The sequence below is a fragment of the Leuciscus leuciscus genome, assembly GCF_965113295.1.
Source record: "Leuciscus leuciscus genome assembly, chromosome: 7".
Lineage (NCBI taxonomy): Eukaryota > Metazoa > Chordata > Actinopteri > Cypriniformes > Leuciscidae > Leuciscus > Leuciscus leuciscus.
This window is the reverse complement of record NC_138731.1, coordinates 11,560,341-11,578,123: the sequence shown is the minus strand read 5'-3', so window position 1 is coordinate 11,578,123 and position 17,783 is coordinate 11,560,341. Positions and strand designations below refer to the sequence as shown.

Below are 17,783 nucleotides of genomic sequence, written 5' to 3'. Positions count from 1 at the left end.
GAACGATTTTGGAAAATAATCTAATTGCGATTTAGTTTTACCAATATTGCGATTGCGATTTAATATGTGATTATTTTAAGCTCTTTATCTTTTCTATTAATCAACAAAAACAAGCAATAAATCATTGTAAAATAGGGAAGGGAATCTTTAGGCACCTCATGAGCCCATCACATTTTTTTTTTCTTTAACTGATCTTATTAATAAAACTTAAAATATTTAATTACATAATTATAAGTAGGCCTGCTTATAATAATTACACATTAAAAAACTAAATTAATACAATTGTTAATAATTTTAACAAATATAGCTTCAAAACAAATAACAAAGGAGGGGAAAAAAATATTACAAGCAATTAACAAAGAGTGCTTTCAGTATTTAAGAGTAGGCTGTCGGAACGTTTTCATCTCTTTTGAAATTATAAGATGTGGTTTGTCCTGTCTGTTTAATAACTGACTGTGTCACATTAATTTCGCATCATAAAAGCATTTTGAGATGCAAGTACATTTAACCACGTAGACGGAGTCGCTCACAGCCGCATGATCTAACGCTCTTCGTAAAGCGCGCGTGAGTATTTGAAATTGAAAGCAGCTTCTGTCTGTGATTTTATTTTTTTAATAAACCAAATTTTAATTAAGCCAACTGCATTCCAAGATATATGATGCCTTCGTAGAACATTTGTAAGTAAAATACCGGCGGGCGAGACTGCGCATTACAAAAGTAACATCACGCAGACCGCGCGTCTCTCATATCTTGTGCAATGAAGCCCGCGAATGTCCTTGTAATTCGCTTCAACTTTTCCGAACTTTATTAAAGATTCACGAGTTCACACTTACAAATAAGTCAGATAGAATAAATGCGTATTTGGCGTGCTGTCCGAGGAGAGGGCTCCGGGCTCGGTATTCGGCCCGAACCCAGAGTGCTCCCCCCGTATTCCTGGCTGTGAAGAAAGAGCCAAGAGTGAGGAGTCGGGATGGTGGAGGGATGCTGGAAAACTGTCAAGGAATGTTAGGTGAGTTGACAGAGTGGATATATATATATATACTTCTTGTCATGCTGATTAGGGTCGACGTAATTGTTTGATGACAAGTAGATTTGGATTGATTATCTGAACGTGCACCTCCCGAACTTTGTTTATAAAACATCATTTATTTCTCGTAAGGTTCGAGTGGTGTCGTGTGTGTGTGTGTGTGTGTGTGTGTGTGTGTGTGTGTGTGTGTGTGTGTGTGAGAGAGAGAGACAGAGGAATTAGAAGCAAGCAGAATACGGTTGTTTATAAAGCACACGCGTCATCACGTATCTGTGTTTAAAACTATTAAGCTCAGACATAAATCTGAAATTATCTTAATCGATACAGAATCGTTGGAGAGAATCTATAACACAATATCACATAAATTGAACAAACTGTTATTTCCTGTAGCCACCCAGCTAACACAGTACGTTGTGACGACGTCGTCAGTTAGTCGTCATTTGGTCAGCGTGACATTACTTTATGACAACGTTGTGAGGACGTCGTGGTAAAGTTCCATTTTTTTAGAATCTTAGCTAACGTTCCAGAAACGTTGTGGGCACGTCCTCAAAAGACGTCGCTAGTTTATCCCATGGAGAACGTTGTGAGGACGTCGTGGTAAAGTTCCATTTTTTTAGAATCTTGGCTAACGTTCCAGAAACGTTGTGGGCACGTCCTCAAAAGACGTCGCTAGTTTATCCCATCGAGAACGTTGTAGAGACGTGGTCCACTGGTCACCAGATAACTTAATAAAATCTTTGATGAATTAAGTAAATGTTCCATATAATATCCAAATGGCATATTATCACTAGGATAATATTTGTAATGCATTTATTTATATAATTGAAATTATCTGGAAAGTTATCTGGTGACCAGTGGACCACGTCTTTACAACGTTCTCCATGGGATAAACTAGCGACGTCTTTTGAGGACGTGCCCACAACGTTTCTGGAACGTTAGGCAAGATTCAAAAAAAATTGAACTTTACCACGACGTCCTCACAACCTTGTCATAAATATAAACGTTTGTATATAATTATTATTATTATTATCATTTGTATTATTATTAAGGAGGTTGGGTGTTCGTAAAAACAACAATTAAAAAAATCTTCAAACTGAACTTCAAACTTAAAGAACTTAAAAATGAGTTTTAAATTCATGAGATTTGTATTTAAGTAATGTGTTAATTCTACATATTTATTTATGTAAATGCTGCGTGACTGACGTGTTTTATGAGCGTGCGGGCTGAACATTTGAGTAGCTTTCAAACCCTGGAGCGGCGCAGAGTTGCCATGGAAACGGCGCCGCAACAAAACGGATATCAGGAAAGCTCCCTCTCTTGCTGTTGTTTTCACTGCTTTCAGGTGAGTTTAGTCTCTAAAATCACACACATAATATACACAACTGTTCCTGACACTTTTCTTACGTGTTATTACATCTGTTGAATATTTAGGCTACTTTGTAGAAATGGTTTAGTGTCTTCGAAAAAGTCCGTTAGCATCTCAACCGTTTTCAGAAGAGAGGCTAACCTAAGCTCTTATTTACAAAAGTTTGGGCTTATAATCACATCTTTGTGTAGATAAGAGGTTATGATGTGCACCTGAATGTGTGATTGGAAGTTGATTAATTTATTTAACTGATATAACATAAATGTAGCAGCTGTGTGCTGTTAATCGATGACGTCACTTACACTGAGCTAAAATTGTCTGAAACTAGTTTAGATGCGTTTTGATCTTTCACGGTAAAGAAATATTGATACATGTTATGTTATTTTAGCAGCGACAAAATAACCCCTCTACAACAGAGGGGAAGCTCTACGATTTCAACATTTCTTAAGGAAGTTGCTGACAGAGAAGTGGGAAACACAGGGAGAACTGAGGAAGCTTAAGTTATTAAATAACTTCATATCCATTTTCCCCCACCATATTTTTACCTATATTACTGACTCATTTATTTGATTAAAAATACAGTAAAACAATAATATTGTGAAATAATATTAACATTTAAAATAACATATGTGAATATATTGTAAAATGCAATTTATTCCTGTGATCAAAGCTGAATTTTCAGCATCCAGTCTTCAGTGTCACATGATCCTTCAGAAATCATTATAATATGATGATTTGATGCCCAATGACTTTTTCTGATTATTATCTAATATGTTGAAAACAGTTATGCTGCTTCTTGTTTTTGTGTACACAATTCAAATGTTAGGGGTCAGTAAGATTTTGGAAAACAATAATGGCAAGAATGGATTAAATTGATAAAAAGTGACAGTAAAGACTTTTATAATGTTATAAGATTTAACTTTAAAACTTTTCTTTGAACTTTATATTGATCAAAGAATCCTGAAAAGGGCATCATGGTTTACACAAAAATCTTAAGCAGCTCAACTGTTTTCAACACTGATAATAATCATAAATGTTTCTTGAGCATCAAATCATCATATCAGAATGATTTCTGAAGGATCATGTGACACTGAAGACTGGAGTAATGATGCTGAAAATTCAGCTTTGATCACAGGAATAAATTATATTTTAAAATACATTAAAATAGAAAACAGCTATTTTACATTTTAATGATAGTCACAATATTACTGTTTTTACTGTATTTTCGAAAAACTGCATTATATTAGCAACATTAATAAAGTACTCCTCTGTTTTAGCTGCCTAAGAAGGACGATGAGGTGACAGTGCAGCTCGGGATAAGGAAGAGGAGGAGGAGGAATACGTAAGTTAGACAATTTTCTTATTCCTTTATAACAAAAAACTATAAACCTGACTACAGTAGTATGGTACATTTTATTTTTATTTTCCAGCAATATATAGAGAGAGACCATCCTCCTCTCCTTGCCTCAGAAGACCCTGCCCTCCACTGGTGGGGTAAGAAAGAGACTCTTCCTCTTCTCCCACAGCTCTCCATCATCTCCTTCTGCCTCCTCAACACTGTCTGAAAGAGCGGTTTCCACAGCTGGGACACAGTCATCATGCTCATTTTCTTGAACAAAAAACTCTTTATGTATATTTTGGTGGGCGAAATAATACAGGAGAAATGCTAGAAATCTATATTGTTCCTTTTACATATCTTTACTCTTTATGAGCAATATTTGTATTTTATTTGTTAGCTTCAGAGAAGCTCAAGGACTAGGCTATAGATCTTTGGTAATTGTCGCATTTTGTTCAGGTTTAGCTACTGGTAGTGAAGCACATCACCACCAGACATTTGTAGCAGGAGCCTCATAGGACACTACAGGAAACAACTGAACCTATTTCTGCAAATAAAATTAATAATAAAGAAAATGCTGAATCTTTTCATTTCTTTTTTTAAAGGTCTTTATTGTTTATCCGCCAAATTATAGAGAGTAGTATCAATAAGAATATCAAACACTTTTTTTTTTTTCAGTAAAAAGAATAAAACATTTTAATAGTTGGTTACATTATTCATTGATTATGTTTTTTGATTAATTAATTGATGTTACATTTCTGTACTCATTACTTGTTAACATGGTTAAAAAATCGTTAATGTTCAAAATTTATTGGCTTAGTTTGTACAAAGAAACACACTGAATAAATGCTGATTAATAAATTAATGCAGTGTGGTTTTGGGCCATTTTCTATTTAGAATTTAATACAAGTTTGTATTGGTTTCCATTACATATCTGTATTGATCCCTAAACGTATTAACAGAAAACAATACACAATTCCCTATTAGAATGTATAAGGTTTTACAGCAGAGAATGAAATGTTTGAGTTTATCAGTTCTATGTGGATTTCAATGTTATGGATCAAGCACATCTTAATTCCCAGGACTAAAGGTGAGAAGTATATTAAAAATAAATGCGGACGTGGTATTTTGGTCGTTAGGAAGTACCTGCCACGTTCCAGCGACCTACCACTATAACGTCGCCACGACGAATACAGGAATCACAAAGTTACGTTGCTGGAACGTTATGTGGCACGTCGCAACGACTAATATGGTCCTTTGGTGTTACGTCCTCGCAACGTGCCAGTTTGGTCATAAAGACGTACTCATCACGTTCTTGCGACGTACCACTATAACGTCGCCACGACGATTATGGGAATCACAAAGTTACGTCACTGGAACGTTATGTGGCACGTCGCTACGACGAATATGGTCCGGTCCGGTTACGTCTTCACAACGTAACTGTGTTAGCTGGGCAGGCCTATATGCGTAGCGTGCCAAGTTGATGCTTCATCTGCAATACCCAGGGGGGCAGGGTTTCATATTATTTTGAAGTAGCCCCGGGCGCCGCCATTGGCTAGCTGACCATCACCTGCTGTTAGCATCCCATTGACTCCCATTCATTTTGGCGTCACTTTGACTGCGAATAACTTCACATCTGAGGCGTTTAAAGACTCCATTTGTCCATTATTTATTTCTAAAGAAACACGAAAATGTATAAAAAGGCTCCATTACCTTGTATCTTACGTTATGGCCCCGTAGAAGCAGTTTTTGTAAAAATAGGCTAACGATTGCGTCATAACATGCGACTCTCTGTCGCACAGTAGAGAGATTACCGTATGGGCAGGAGGAGAAGCTCGCGGGCAGTCGGGGGGACGTGGAGGCAAAATGACAAAGTAATTAATCAGAATACTTAGCAAAAGTTTCTCCTGCTTCTAGCTCATAGACACCTCCTACTCACGATCTCCGTCTCTGCAAGTTTCGGAAGGGAATGATTCAGATTTCTCTTGGTACAGCTACTAGTAGATAGACGGGTTGCTCACGTCACATCTACATCGTCAAGCTCAGTTTGAGTCTGCGCATTACGCTCGACCATCAGGAAGTTAGTGCTTCTAATTGACTTCACTTGTCTCCGTTGAATCCAATGGGGTCGCTGTGTCCAGTTTATATACTGTCTATGGCAATACCGACGCGTGTCACGTGACCAGACTGTAATCGCAGCTTTGCTGTTAAAAAATCGCATTTCATCATATCGCGATATTATCGCAAATGCAATTAATCGTTCAGCCCTACTGATGCCCTCTCACTATTTCGAGTGAGATTCTGAAGTGTGCATACGATGGACACGTTACTTTCCCATGAGGCCACAGGAGAGGATTTATGATTGGAGGAAAAACGAATACAAACATTTCGGACTCAGTGTGCAACCTTAAGCTACGCAGCTTAAGATCCTTGCACACTGAGTCCGAAATGTTTGTATGCGTTTTTTCGTATTCGTCATTCGGTGGCTCTGAATTGTCAAAACACCTCTCAAAATGCTTGCATTTTGAATGCGAATCCAATTATTTTTATGATGGACAAAAGTGCACCCAAATATGCATACCATTTATTATCTGACTTATTTGTAAGTGTGAACTTGTGAAATGGTTATCAGGAGGTCGGGTCAAGGAAAAGTTCAGGAGTGTGGGAGGCGTGCGTCCGTGACCTTGGTCTGGTTCTTGCCTGTTCGAAGTGGTCAGTGGACAGATGGTCTTTCGATTTTTTTATTCCCTTACCAGCCCGTGCGTCCGACTAAGAGCTTCGGGCTGGCTTGGTTCGGTCTTTGGTTGCGGCGCACTCTAGCCTGGGAAAACCCAGACAACTTCCGGCAAATTTAGATTTGCTCTGCAAGTAGTCTGGCAAAGAGCTCATTCAAGGCCATTTCCATGCCGTGGAAATCGCGGCACCAATCAGAAACGTTGAGGCGGACTTTACACGATGACGATCGCTCTGATTGGTTTTAGGTCTAGCCTATCCAATTGTGCCCAGAGGCATTTGAGCGACGTCCACTCCGTTGGTGAAGCGCACCGACTTTAAAATGCATTATTATATTCAAATTGCAAACACATGAGGACAGTCTCCATGAAAGACCCACTGGCAGATGAACGTGCTGCTACATTTCTCTCCGAAACGGTAGGAAATTAAATTCGATTTAATAGAGGATTTTATCTGTGACAAGATGATTGACAGGGCAGTTTACATGACGGGATGCACGCGACAGATCCGTACGATAAAGATGACGAAGTAGTATGTCCAAAAGTTGCCTACTTTTTTGCTACACATTCAAAAGTAAATAAATTTTCTTCACAAAAAGAGTATACTTTTATGGCGTAGTGTAACAAGGCGAATTGGGACGCAGAATATGGCTTTACACATGACGATCGCTCTGATTGGTTTTTGGAGTTTTAGGTTTATCCAATTGAGCCGAGAGGCATTTGAGCGACGTCCGTTGGTGACGCCCCTTTGGAAATGATTTGTCTATGGAGCTTTGCCAGACCATAACTCAGTTACTACTGAGAATGGTCTGGTTTTAACCAGGCTAGGCGCACGCCCTTCTCACCTTCAAATGTATGTATGTACGTATATATATACAAATACAAAATCATAATTACATTACATTTTGCATTACCATAATTACATTTTCACTCTGGAAATGTAAAAAGACAGACATAAAGATAAAACATAATTTGGTTAATTTCTGACATGTGCAATAGATGGACTAACATAGAAATTATATCATAGCCTAACCCAAAGCTTTGGTACACAAAATAAATAAATAAGTAGATATATTATACATAAATATGTTCATATATACCATCCAATACATGTGGTCTTAACAACAAATATTCATAAAAACTTTATTAAGTTAACACTCATGATAGATTGATGAAGTATCTCATAACCCAGAGCTTTGGCACAAAAGATAAATATATTAGTGAATTGTGTATTTTATTTTATATTCATGTCAACCTCACATCATTCAATACACTGCCTAGCCCTAGAGTAATGGATTAAAGGAACTGTTTGTGCTCCTTACTTTCACAATGATATATTTCTTCAATTTCTCATTAAAAAGGATCAGGATATTTCTATTTCAAACAACATTCCACACGACGATCGATGGCCGTGACGTCATCCGATGTCGTCGCCTCGAGGGAAGTAGGCCTACATCATTTTTTTTTTTTTTTTAACTAGGCTACATATCAAATTTAAAACAGTATTTAAAATTAAATACACTTTTTCTCACACTAACATTGTTAAACACGATCCTGGGTACATGTTCAAGTTACTATTTCACAATTGTAACCAGAAATCGATTTTATATTAGCATTTTCCCTCGTGAAATGTTGTTTCATGGTCTCTCCAGTCGAGGAGAGAGTGACCTACTTACACAAAAACTTCGAGTAACTCATAAATTAATTTTCATCAAACATCTTTTACACATCTGTTACTGATCATATACTTACAATTCGCTGATTAATATTGTTGGATTTGACTGTTTTAAGCAGAGTGCGAATTACCCCACCATAATTGGGGGGTACTGGCTCTCCTTCACTTCTTCTATGACCATCATGGTCCACTACCATATCAATCCCCACCGTGATCGCCAAGTGCAACATGTGTTGTGCAACACACATACAAGGTCTAAACATGCGACGAACTGATAATCAGTATAGGCTACAGAATATCTCATTGTTATTATATATCCAAAAGAGAACTGTTTTGATCAACTCCCAAAAGTTAGAAGTTAAGTGCACTGAAACACCATTCTAATTACTAGTAAATAGTAATACCTTTACAAGAAGCCTATTGCCTATTTCAGGGTTTTTCCAGGCTCAAAAGGAGGCGGAGATGGTAAAATCATAATAATGTATTTTAATAATAAGATAATTAAATGTGTCTTTTTTTGTAGATCATCATATAGCCTAATGTGTTTTCCACCATTTTTTCTGTTGGTGGAGCTTGGTACCTCTAGGGGGGTAAAGAAAATGTTGTAAATTTTAAAGATAAATTCATTAATCTGGTGCACTTTGAGTCACCCGAATCCACTATTAAAAACAAATAATCCACCCGCAAACCGCCTATATTTAGATATCTGCATCTGATCATCACATTACAATTATTCAAATTCTCAATGTTAAGCATGATAATATGGTAACATATCACACTGAAGTGGCGGCCGAAATGAGCTTTCTCGGCAGGGTGGCTGGGCGATCCCTTAGAGATAGGGTGAGAAGCTCGGTCACTCGGGAGGAGCTCAGAGTAGAGCCGCTGCTCCTCCACATCGAGAGGGGTCAGCTGAGGGGTCTGAAATTGCTTTACATTAAAATGTTCCTACAGTGAAAATAGTATCCTATATGACAGATTATTTTAGCATGATGTATTTCCATTGATAAATACAGTGCAAATAGTTCCGTCTCTTTGGATAAAAGTGAAGTGGAAATAAAAACCAATAATAGGATGAACTGTATCATGATAATATGTCCGTAACATTAGATGTCCGTAGATGACCTACCGTACCCATAACTGTTACATTAGAATTAGGGGATAATACAGTTTGTAGGCTACAGTATAAAAATCATTATGTCTATAAAGTTCCCATTAAACATGAAAACCCAACAACAACCCAATGGGAATATATCCTTGTTGTGTAAAACATCTGTTCATAATCTGTGATTATTACACAATTCCTAATTTTACAGTCGGCTCATATTCAGAATGTCCTTTTCGTTTAACGCCAACGGCCGCACAAATGGACTTCCTTTGTGAAGCATTACAAACTACAATGGCCTAAACAGAACTGGAACCTTTGTAAGATATGCGCTCGTCTTCACAAAAAACTAAATGCAGGGTTTTTAAACATCTCGTGTGGAGAAAATATTGTTTATTCTGGTTAGTATGGCAAGCCATGGCAAAAAGCAGGATAACTTGTAGGCTATAGCTTACTTGAAAGAAAAACAAATTTGCCGAGTAAAAACAGAGTTTGTGTTGTTGAATCATATATTTTTTCTAGTAGGCTACAGCGCTTATGACAAATAAAAGTTCTGGATGGACAAACATTAAATGCAAAAACCAGTGTGAATAACCATATCTTAAAATAAACTAGAGAGTGGATACACAGATATGGCCTATTTATGAATGAAATTCATGCATTTATTTGTCATTTAAACTGATGCAAACAGGGAAAGAGAGTAGAAAACACTTATTATCCTGTCGCTCCCTCTAGTGGACAGCATTAAGTATTACGGCCTTCATTGCTCAGATAACGCAAGTCGATGGATTTTTTGGGAAAGTAAGTCTGACCAGTTAGAAGCAAGTTAGACCAGTCTGAGGGTCTGAGCTGAGTTTGGTGAAGCATCAAAGTTCTAGCCGGAGTCAATTTCTCATAATAATAATAACAATTAATCCCAAACCTGGTAATTTTGTCAGTATTTAATTTACATTCACTGATTCTGGCTTCTCTCTTTTCTGTCTCTTTCTTTTCATGTGAACTGAGTAGGCTACACATGCTTGTATTCAAAAATATAAACTTTATTTCTATTCAATTTTCTAAATTATTTATAGCCCATATAGGCTGTGTCACACACACCCGTCTGCCTTTTGATGTAAATAAAAGACTAGAGTGGTAAATGTTACGGGCATATTGTCATGGTACAGTTCAGCCTATTATTGATTTTTATTTCCACTTCACTTTTATCCAAAGAGACGGAACTATTTGCACTGTATTTATCAATGGGAAATATGCTAATATAATCTGTCATATACTGTAGTTCACATTATTGGGGTCGCTTGCAAGTCGCAGCAGCACGAATTACGTGACCAGCAACATATTTCTGCTTCAAATATTGTGTGTAGTTAACAGTGAGTGGTGGTTTCAGACATTATTTTATTAAAGTGCATTTGTCAGTGCCGCACTCGTAGCCTACTGACTCTTATTCTGCCTGACAGAAAGAAAAGCTCGTAGCTTACTGAAGGTGGAGCGGTTTGACCAATCAGATGAAAGGGGCGTTTCAACGGCGACCACATAACGAAAAATGAAAAATCGAGCCAAAATCTCATTTTTCGTTTTTTAAACTAAACTAAAAAACGAATAAACAAGCTGGTTTTCATTTCTCGTTATTCCCTTCCAAACAGGAAATGAAATGATCAAAAAGTACACGGACCCAAGTGCCAGTGGGCTACTTTTCACAGTACTGTAGCTTTGCAGGAAGGTTTCTTCTTAAAGCATCTTGGAGACGTTCCCGCAGTTCTTCTGGATTTAGTTTGTCTCAGTTTTTTCTGTTGAGACAAAAGGTGTTTTACATACAAGTCCATAGCAATACATAATAAATTGTAATTCCTGTAAACTGACAGTAAAAAAAAAAAAAAAGTAATTCATATTATTTCCACTGATGTGCCACTAATGGACAGAACTCTTGTAAATTAAAGAGCTAATAGGCTGTTGGTAAAGTCACACATCACTGCAGCTGCCATTAGAAGCTCTGGTTCCCAGTAAAAGGAGAACTACTGCTCATGCACAATGACTAAATCTAATCAAAATTTATTTCCCAGCCGGGTCCGTCACTTGAAAGTTGAAAGTTTATTTGCACATATAACATTTAAAATACAACTTTACAAATCCATAAAAGAAGAAAACAAAAATACTGTGCGGGAGAGAGTGAGAAGACCTTAAGGTCTTATAAAACCACCTCCCCAAAATCTCATTAAATGGACATAAAATTACATGATCAAGCAAGACAATTTAATCAATACATCAATCATTTTAATATAACAAATTAACAAGATAAACTTATTTACATGTTAACATTATTTTCAGCTCTCTTTTGAAAGAGTTTAGAGTGGTTTTAGTCTTTAAAGCAGGGTCTAAATGATTCCAGAGGGAAGGCCCTCTGTATTTCAGTGTAGATTGATTAGCTGTAGTTCTACAGAAAGGAAGATAAAAATCTTTGCAGTGCCTTGTAGAGTAGGCATGAACATCCGAAGAATACATGAAAAAGTTATTAAAAGCTCTGGGCATAATATTTGTCATATTCACATACTTATACATAAAAATATTTATGCAATAGATGTTAACATTAAATATTGTCAAAATGTTATATTTTATGAAAAGCGGAGCAGATGATGACAATCTATTTGAATTAGTCATAATTCTTAAGAATTTCTTTTGTATTAATAAAATCTTATTTAAATATGTTAGGCATGTTGCACCCCAAACAATATTACAGTACAGAATGTGGGGATAGATTAAACTGTAATATAATGTTTTCATACATGAAATATCAATTAAAGAGCGAACTCTACTCAGTATACCAACAGATTTCATTATTTTTCTGCAAACATATTGAATATGATATTTCCAGGTTAATTTTTGGTCGACAATGACACCTAAAATGTTTATTTTTTGGTTCACTTGGCAAATTTTTAAACCATCAATTGATACCTCTATGTCCTGACAATCTCCTTTGTTTTTTTGTGCTAAAAATCATAAAATTCGTTTTTTGTATATTAAGAGAGAGTTGATTAACTTTAAACCATTTAGAAATATTTTGTAATTCTTCATTTGCTTCTCTTATCAATGTGTCAATGTTAGAATGAGATAATAGAAGACATGTATCGTCTGCAAACATGAGTGGCATAACATTTTTACAAACAACTCTTAAATCATTGATATAAATTAGAAATAATAGAGGTCCCAAAATGGACCCCTGCGGTACCCCACATAAAAGTTTTCCCCTACTTGAGCTCAAATTGTTAACATAAACAAATTGCTCTCTCTCTTCCAAATAGTTTTGTACCCAAGTTAAGGCTATATGTTTAATGCCATAATTTTCTAATTTTGCTAAAAGAATATTATGATTTACTGTGTCGAATGCTTTCGACAAGTCTAAAAATATACCAATAGTGTTATTTTTCTCATGCAGATTTTTTGTAATTTTGTCAACAAACTATAAAAGAGCCATTTCTGTAGACATGTTCTCTCTGAAGCCATACTGGTGATCATAAAAGATCACATTTTCTGTCAAGTGTTTTAATATCCTTTTATAAGCAAATTTTTCGAGTATTTTAGAAAAAAAAAGTAAAAGTGAAATAGGTCGATAATTGTTAAATAAATGTGAATTCCCAGACTTAAACAAGGGAATTACTTTAGCTAATTTAAGATCTCTTGGTACAACGCCTGTTTTGAGTGACAAAGAGAGAACATAAGTTACAGGCTCAATAATAGAGGAAGCTACTTTCTTTATGAGACTAGCTCTAATTTCATCATGTCCTGGAGCTGTGTCCTTCATCTTTAATATGATTTCAAGCACTTCATTAGGAGTTGGAGGAACCCACTTATTGGGTTCCCCGGAAACATTTCCGTTGTGTTCTGTTCTATTTGCAGCGCGTTTCTGTATTTGTTTGTGTTGTGAACTTTTGCAGCGCGTTTCTGTATTTGGTTGTGTTGTGAGTATTTGGTGCACACATGTGTTGTGAAACTGATGAAGATGTTTTCTTAATTTGTAGGTGTTTTTCTATTTGCATGTGTTTTCTTCAGTTGCAGCGCGTTGAGCTCTCTCGGCCACCGTACAAAGCCCATCAGTGGCTAAACCCACAGCTGCATCACGCAATCAATCCAAAGTCCTTCACAATTTAGCCATCATGGTAAGCAAAGTTCAACATTCAAATTTCATTACCTCACACTTTGTTCTAAACTAAAACATTTATATAGGAGGAGGCTATACAATATAAAGATGTTTTACATACAAGTACATAAACATAATACATTACATGATCATGAATAAATTGTAATTCCTGTAAACTGACAGTTAAAAAAAGAAAAGAAATTCATATTATTTCCACTGATGTGCCACTAATGGACAGAACTCTTGTAAATTAAAGAGCTAATAGGCTGTTGGTAAAGTCACACATCACTGCAGCTGCCATTAGAAGCTCTGGTTCCCAGTAAAAGGAGAACTACTGCACATGCACAATGACTAAATCTAATCAAAATTTACAGTTTTAACTCTATTTGATCTTATGACACAGTTCGTGTCAGATTTTATTGCTAATTTTACAATATGTTTGGAGATTTCAGGAGTTCCCCATTCAAGTAAATAGCAGTTAGCCTTGCATAACCTAAAAAAAGTTGCTTGGAGGCTTTGCAAATATGGCTTGAACTGATGTTCATTGAAAGCAGAAAGCTTGTCATACTCAACTTTAGCAGAAACCTTGATTTGTTTAGTTTTTCTGAAATTAAACAGTCTGAATAGCCTTTCTTATGGTATAATATAAATAATAATCTGTTTTTGTGTTCAAGCAAGAAAAAACACATGTTGGCTTGGAGTCACATGATGCTTAGCATATTTTTTAACTGTTTCTTTCAGAATTATTATGAACCATTTTTAAAAGTTTGACGTTCTTATATTTTAGATGGAGAAGCTGAAAGCTCTGGGATATGTTCCTCTTCTTCTACTAGGGAAATGTTCGAAGGCCCATAAGTGGACAACGGAGGTCCAGTGTCCCTTTGAGTTCCCACCTGAGGGACATATGGTGATGGACAAAATGCTCATCCTCTGTGAGTATATTTTACAGGGTAAATTGTATTTGCAAGCACTGATACCTAAATACTGTAGCTATACAAGTTTCTATGTTAAACTACACTTTATTTACAGTTTTTCTCCATTGGTTTGGCTAATTTCTTGAAACAGAAATGACATTCTCAAAATAACATGGACAAACCTCCAAACCACTTGGCAATTGTTCACAACAGAATTGAATTTCTCATTCATTTCATCAAATTGCAAATGTCTAAGTACATGTCTCAATGTCTCAGTACATCTTTGCAAATGATTAAGTACAGGTAGCCTACATTTAGCACAATTCCCAAGTGAATAGATCTTGTTGATCTAAACTGATTGTTGATTCTCAGTCTAATGGTTGTTCGCTCCAAAACGTGTCAGCGTCATTTCATTGTATAAGTCATTACATGCACAATAGTCTGTTCAGTTGTCAAAATTAGTCAAGAACATAATACCATGAATATCATATATATATATATATACACCATATAATATTATTGGCCACCGGGCCACGGTGGATGTCCCAGGCCAGCGAGGGGGCAATATAACTATGTGTGCTGCCATATCTGAGAATGGTGTGGCCACTCACATCCCCAGTCTTGGCCCATATACAGTTTTTCTCAGTCGCTTTGGTGCATTTCTCACATCACTATTTACATTTGCACAACAGTTAGTTCAACCTCCACAACATTTAGTCATTTGTGCACATCATAGTAGCAGTTTCTCAATCCTTCCAACAAATTGCAAATGCTTTTGGACATGCATCAATTGCTTTCATACAACTCTCTGCTGTTTTATAACATTATCATTTGCTTATGTCATGTCAGTCAAAATTAACTATACTTGTGAATGCTGAATAGTCATTCCATATAAAACTAATAGTCCTCATTTCATTGCTTGAGTCATTACATACAAAAATGTTGAACTAGTTGTCAAAATCTGTCAAGCAAATTTTACAAACATTTTTAAATCTTTTTTTTTTTTTTTTTTAAATGTCTCCTAAATTGAACAATTTCTCTCAGGTGAATCTCAGCTTTCACTGATGAGAAGGGGTGTGTGAAGTTGCAACCAATGTTCAGTTCCAATATGTACTGCAATATTGTTTCCAGTTGTGCACAGCTCTACCCAAAGGGAGTTTATGTTTGTTGTAAATAAGGGTGTATTTTTTCTTTTGCACAATGCTGTGAACAAATTAGAATTGCAAAGAGCATATGCAGTAAAAATGTGAAACATACATATTCAGTGTCTTGTACTCAGTTACCTCACTAAATACAGTAATGTGTAACTTTACTGTATTTTTCAAATGGCTGTGCAAATAGTATATAGTGCTGTCTTGAGCATTTTCAGGTAGTGTCTCCAAGATCTGACTTTTTTGCATTGGAAAACATTTACAGAGTAAACTGTCATAATGAAAATGTGACAAAGCCATTTGACTATCTTGTTCATAAACAATGGTGTCAGGACTTTTCATCTTGATGACACTGACACTTTCATTGACATGAATACTTGCTTTTGAGGAATGAGCTATCTCCATTTTGAGCAAGTGACACGCTTTTGCAGGTTATCAACTAGGTTTTGCAGTTTGTACTAATTGTTTTGAGAACTGCATTAACTGTTGTGCAAATGTAAATAGTGATGTGAGAAATTCACCAAAGCGACTGAGAAAAACTGTAATACACAGAACCTCCTCATCTTCTTGGACTGCCTTCATTTTGATTTGATCCCTGAAAATGAGAGAGGTCTCGTAGGGCCTCACCTACCACAATATGTCATTGTATGGGACAATGTGAATTTCCACCGTGGCCCGCTCATCAGGGCCTGGTTCACTACTCATCCAAGGATGGTCAAGGTGTTCCTACCACCTTACTCTGCTTTCCTCAATCCTATTGAGGAGTATTTCTCCGCTTGGAGGTGGAGAGTGTATGAGCATCGGGCTCAAGATCAGAGGTCCCTGCTCCATGCAATGGACGCTGCGTGTGAGGATCTTACAGGAGATCAGTGTAGGGGATGGTTGCGACATGCACGCTGTTTCTTCCCTCGTTGCATCGCAAGGGAGAATATACGCTGTGATGTGGACGAGAATCTGTGGCCAGACAGACAGCAGTGTGTGGATGGCCAGGAGGGTGAGGAGGACGGTGGCCAGGAGAGGGAGGGTGAGGAGAGCGACCACTGAAGAACTGTTAGTTGTGAAACTCTAGCTTTATTTACTGCACTGTAGGCTGCATATCATTTTTTGTTTGTGTGTTTATATTACAGTATATTATGCTGTAAACATTTTCTTTTTACTCTGATGTATGGAAGTTATTTTATGTGTGTGAATGATAATGGTTACAATTTCCTTGGCAGTATGAGTGCAGTGTGTGATGTCAAACCTTGGAGGCTACTCTTACCCTAAAATCCTATTTCTTTTTTCAGTTTTATACACAATTGTATTCTGTTAGCTAGACAAAAAACAGTACAGTAACCATTGTCAATGAAGGACTGGGCTAAGACTGAAAGGTGGACCTGAGGGATATTTCAATGGTCCTCTGCCATAGTGACAAAACATCTAAACATTTTGACTTGCAGTGCTTACACAATGCCAAAGGGACGAAGCATTTTGGGGGCACTGACTGTTTAAATGAGAAGGAAATTTAGTTTTGAAGCATGAATGAACAGTTTTGGGAGAGATATGAGCTTTTTCAAGTGAGCTATAGTGTTGTGCTGAACTGTAAGACTGTTTTGCAAAATGATCTTAGAGTTTTGAGAATGTAATTTCTGTTTCAAGAAATGAGCCAAACCAATGGTACTGAAAAAAAAAAAAAAAATATATATATATATATATATGACTTTAATGGTACTTTTTTTAAAGGTTTAAGTCCAGAAGAAGAACAAGAGGTCACAGAAGGTAATGAAGCAGAAAGGCAGGACTTGAAAGAGACTGTAGAAGATGAAGAGGACATTATACTGGAAAACAATGTAGAAATGGAAAGACTGGAGGATGAAGAGCAGATCGAAGAACCAGAGAGGCCTGTTGAGGAACAGAGATTCAAAAGTCCAGAAAAAGAGCAAGAGGACACAGAGGGTGATAGGACAGAGAGTCAGGACTTAAGAGAGGCTGTAGAAGATGAAGACATTTAATCAGAGAAAATGTAGAAGTGAGGATGAAGGAAAGATCGGAGGATAAAGAGCAAATTGAAGAGCAAGAGACAGAAAGTGGAGGCGGAGAACCAGAGAGACCTGTTGAGGAAGGAGACATGAAAGTGAAAGAAAAGACTAAACAGGCAAAGGAGATGAAGAAACAGGTAAAGAAAAGAATGATCAGTGCACTTAAGATGAATGAAATGGAAGAGAGAAGAGAGATAGAGGAAGTCGTATTAAAACCAGAATGGTGAGTAGAAGAAGATGGGCTGAAGCAAAGACTCACTTCTATTACTCATTAATAATGCCCAACATGGCAAATTAATCCAATCTTCTAAATAAAAGAGCAAAGTGTTG

The 17,783-nt window shown here is 36.6% G+C and overlaps 2 long non-coding RNA genes across 2 annotated transcripts; both read left to right on the top strand.

The window, feature by feature from the left end:
• The first annotated feature begins 1,423 nt into the window (after positions 1-1,423).
• On the top strand, positions 1,424-4,830 carry LOC309503872. Its single transcript, XR_014207912.1, has 3 exons — positions 1,424-2,369; positions 3,671-3,735; positions 3,824-4,830. It is a non-coding gene; the product is annotated as an uncharacterized lncRNA (long non-coding RNA).
• Positions 4,831-13,271: 8,441 nt separating this feature from the next.
• On the top strand, positions 13,272-17,295 carry LOC309503559. The gene is made up of 3 exons (XR_014207728.1): positions 13,272-13,389; positions 14,158-14,302; positions 17,158-17,295. It is a non-coding gene; the product is annotated as an uncharacterized lncRNA (long non-coding RNA).
• The last annotated feature ends 488 nt before the right edge of the window (positions 17,296-17,783 follow it).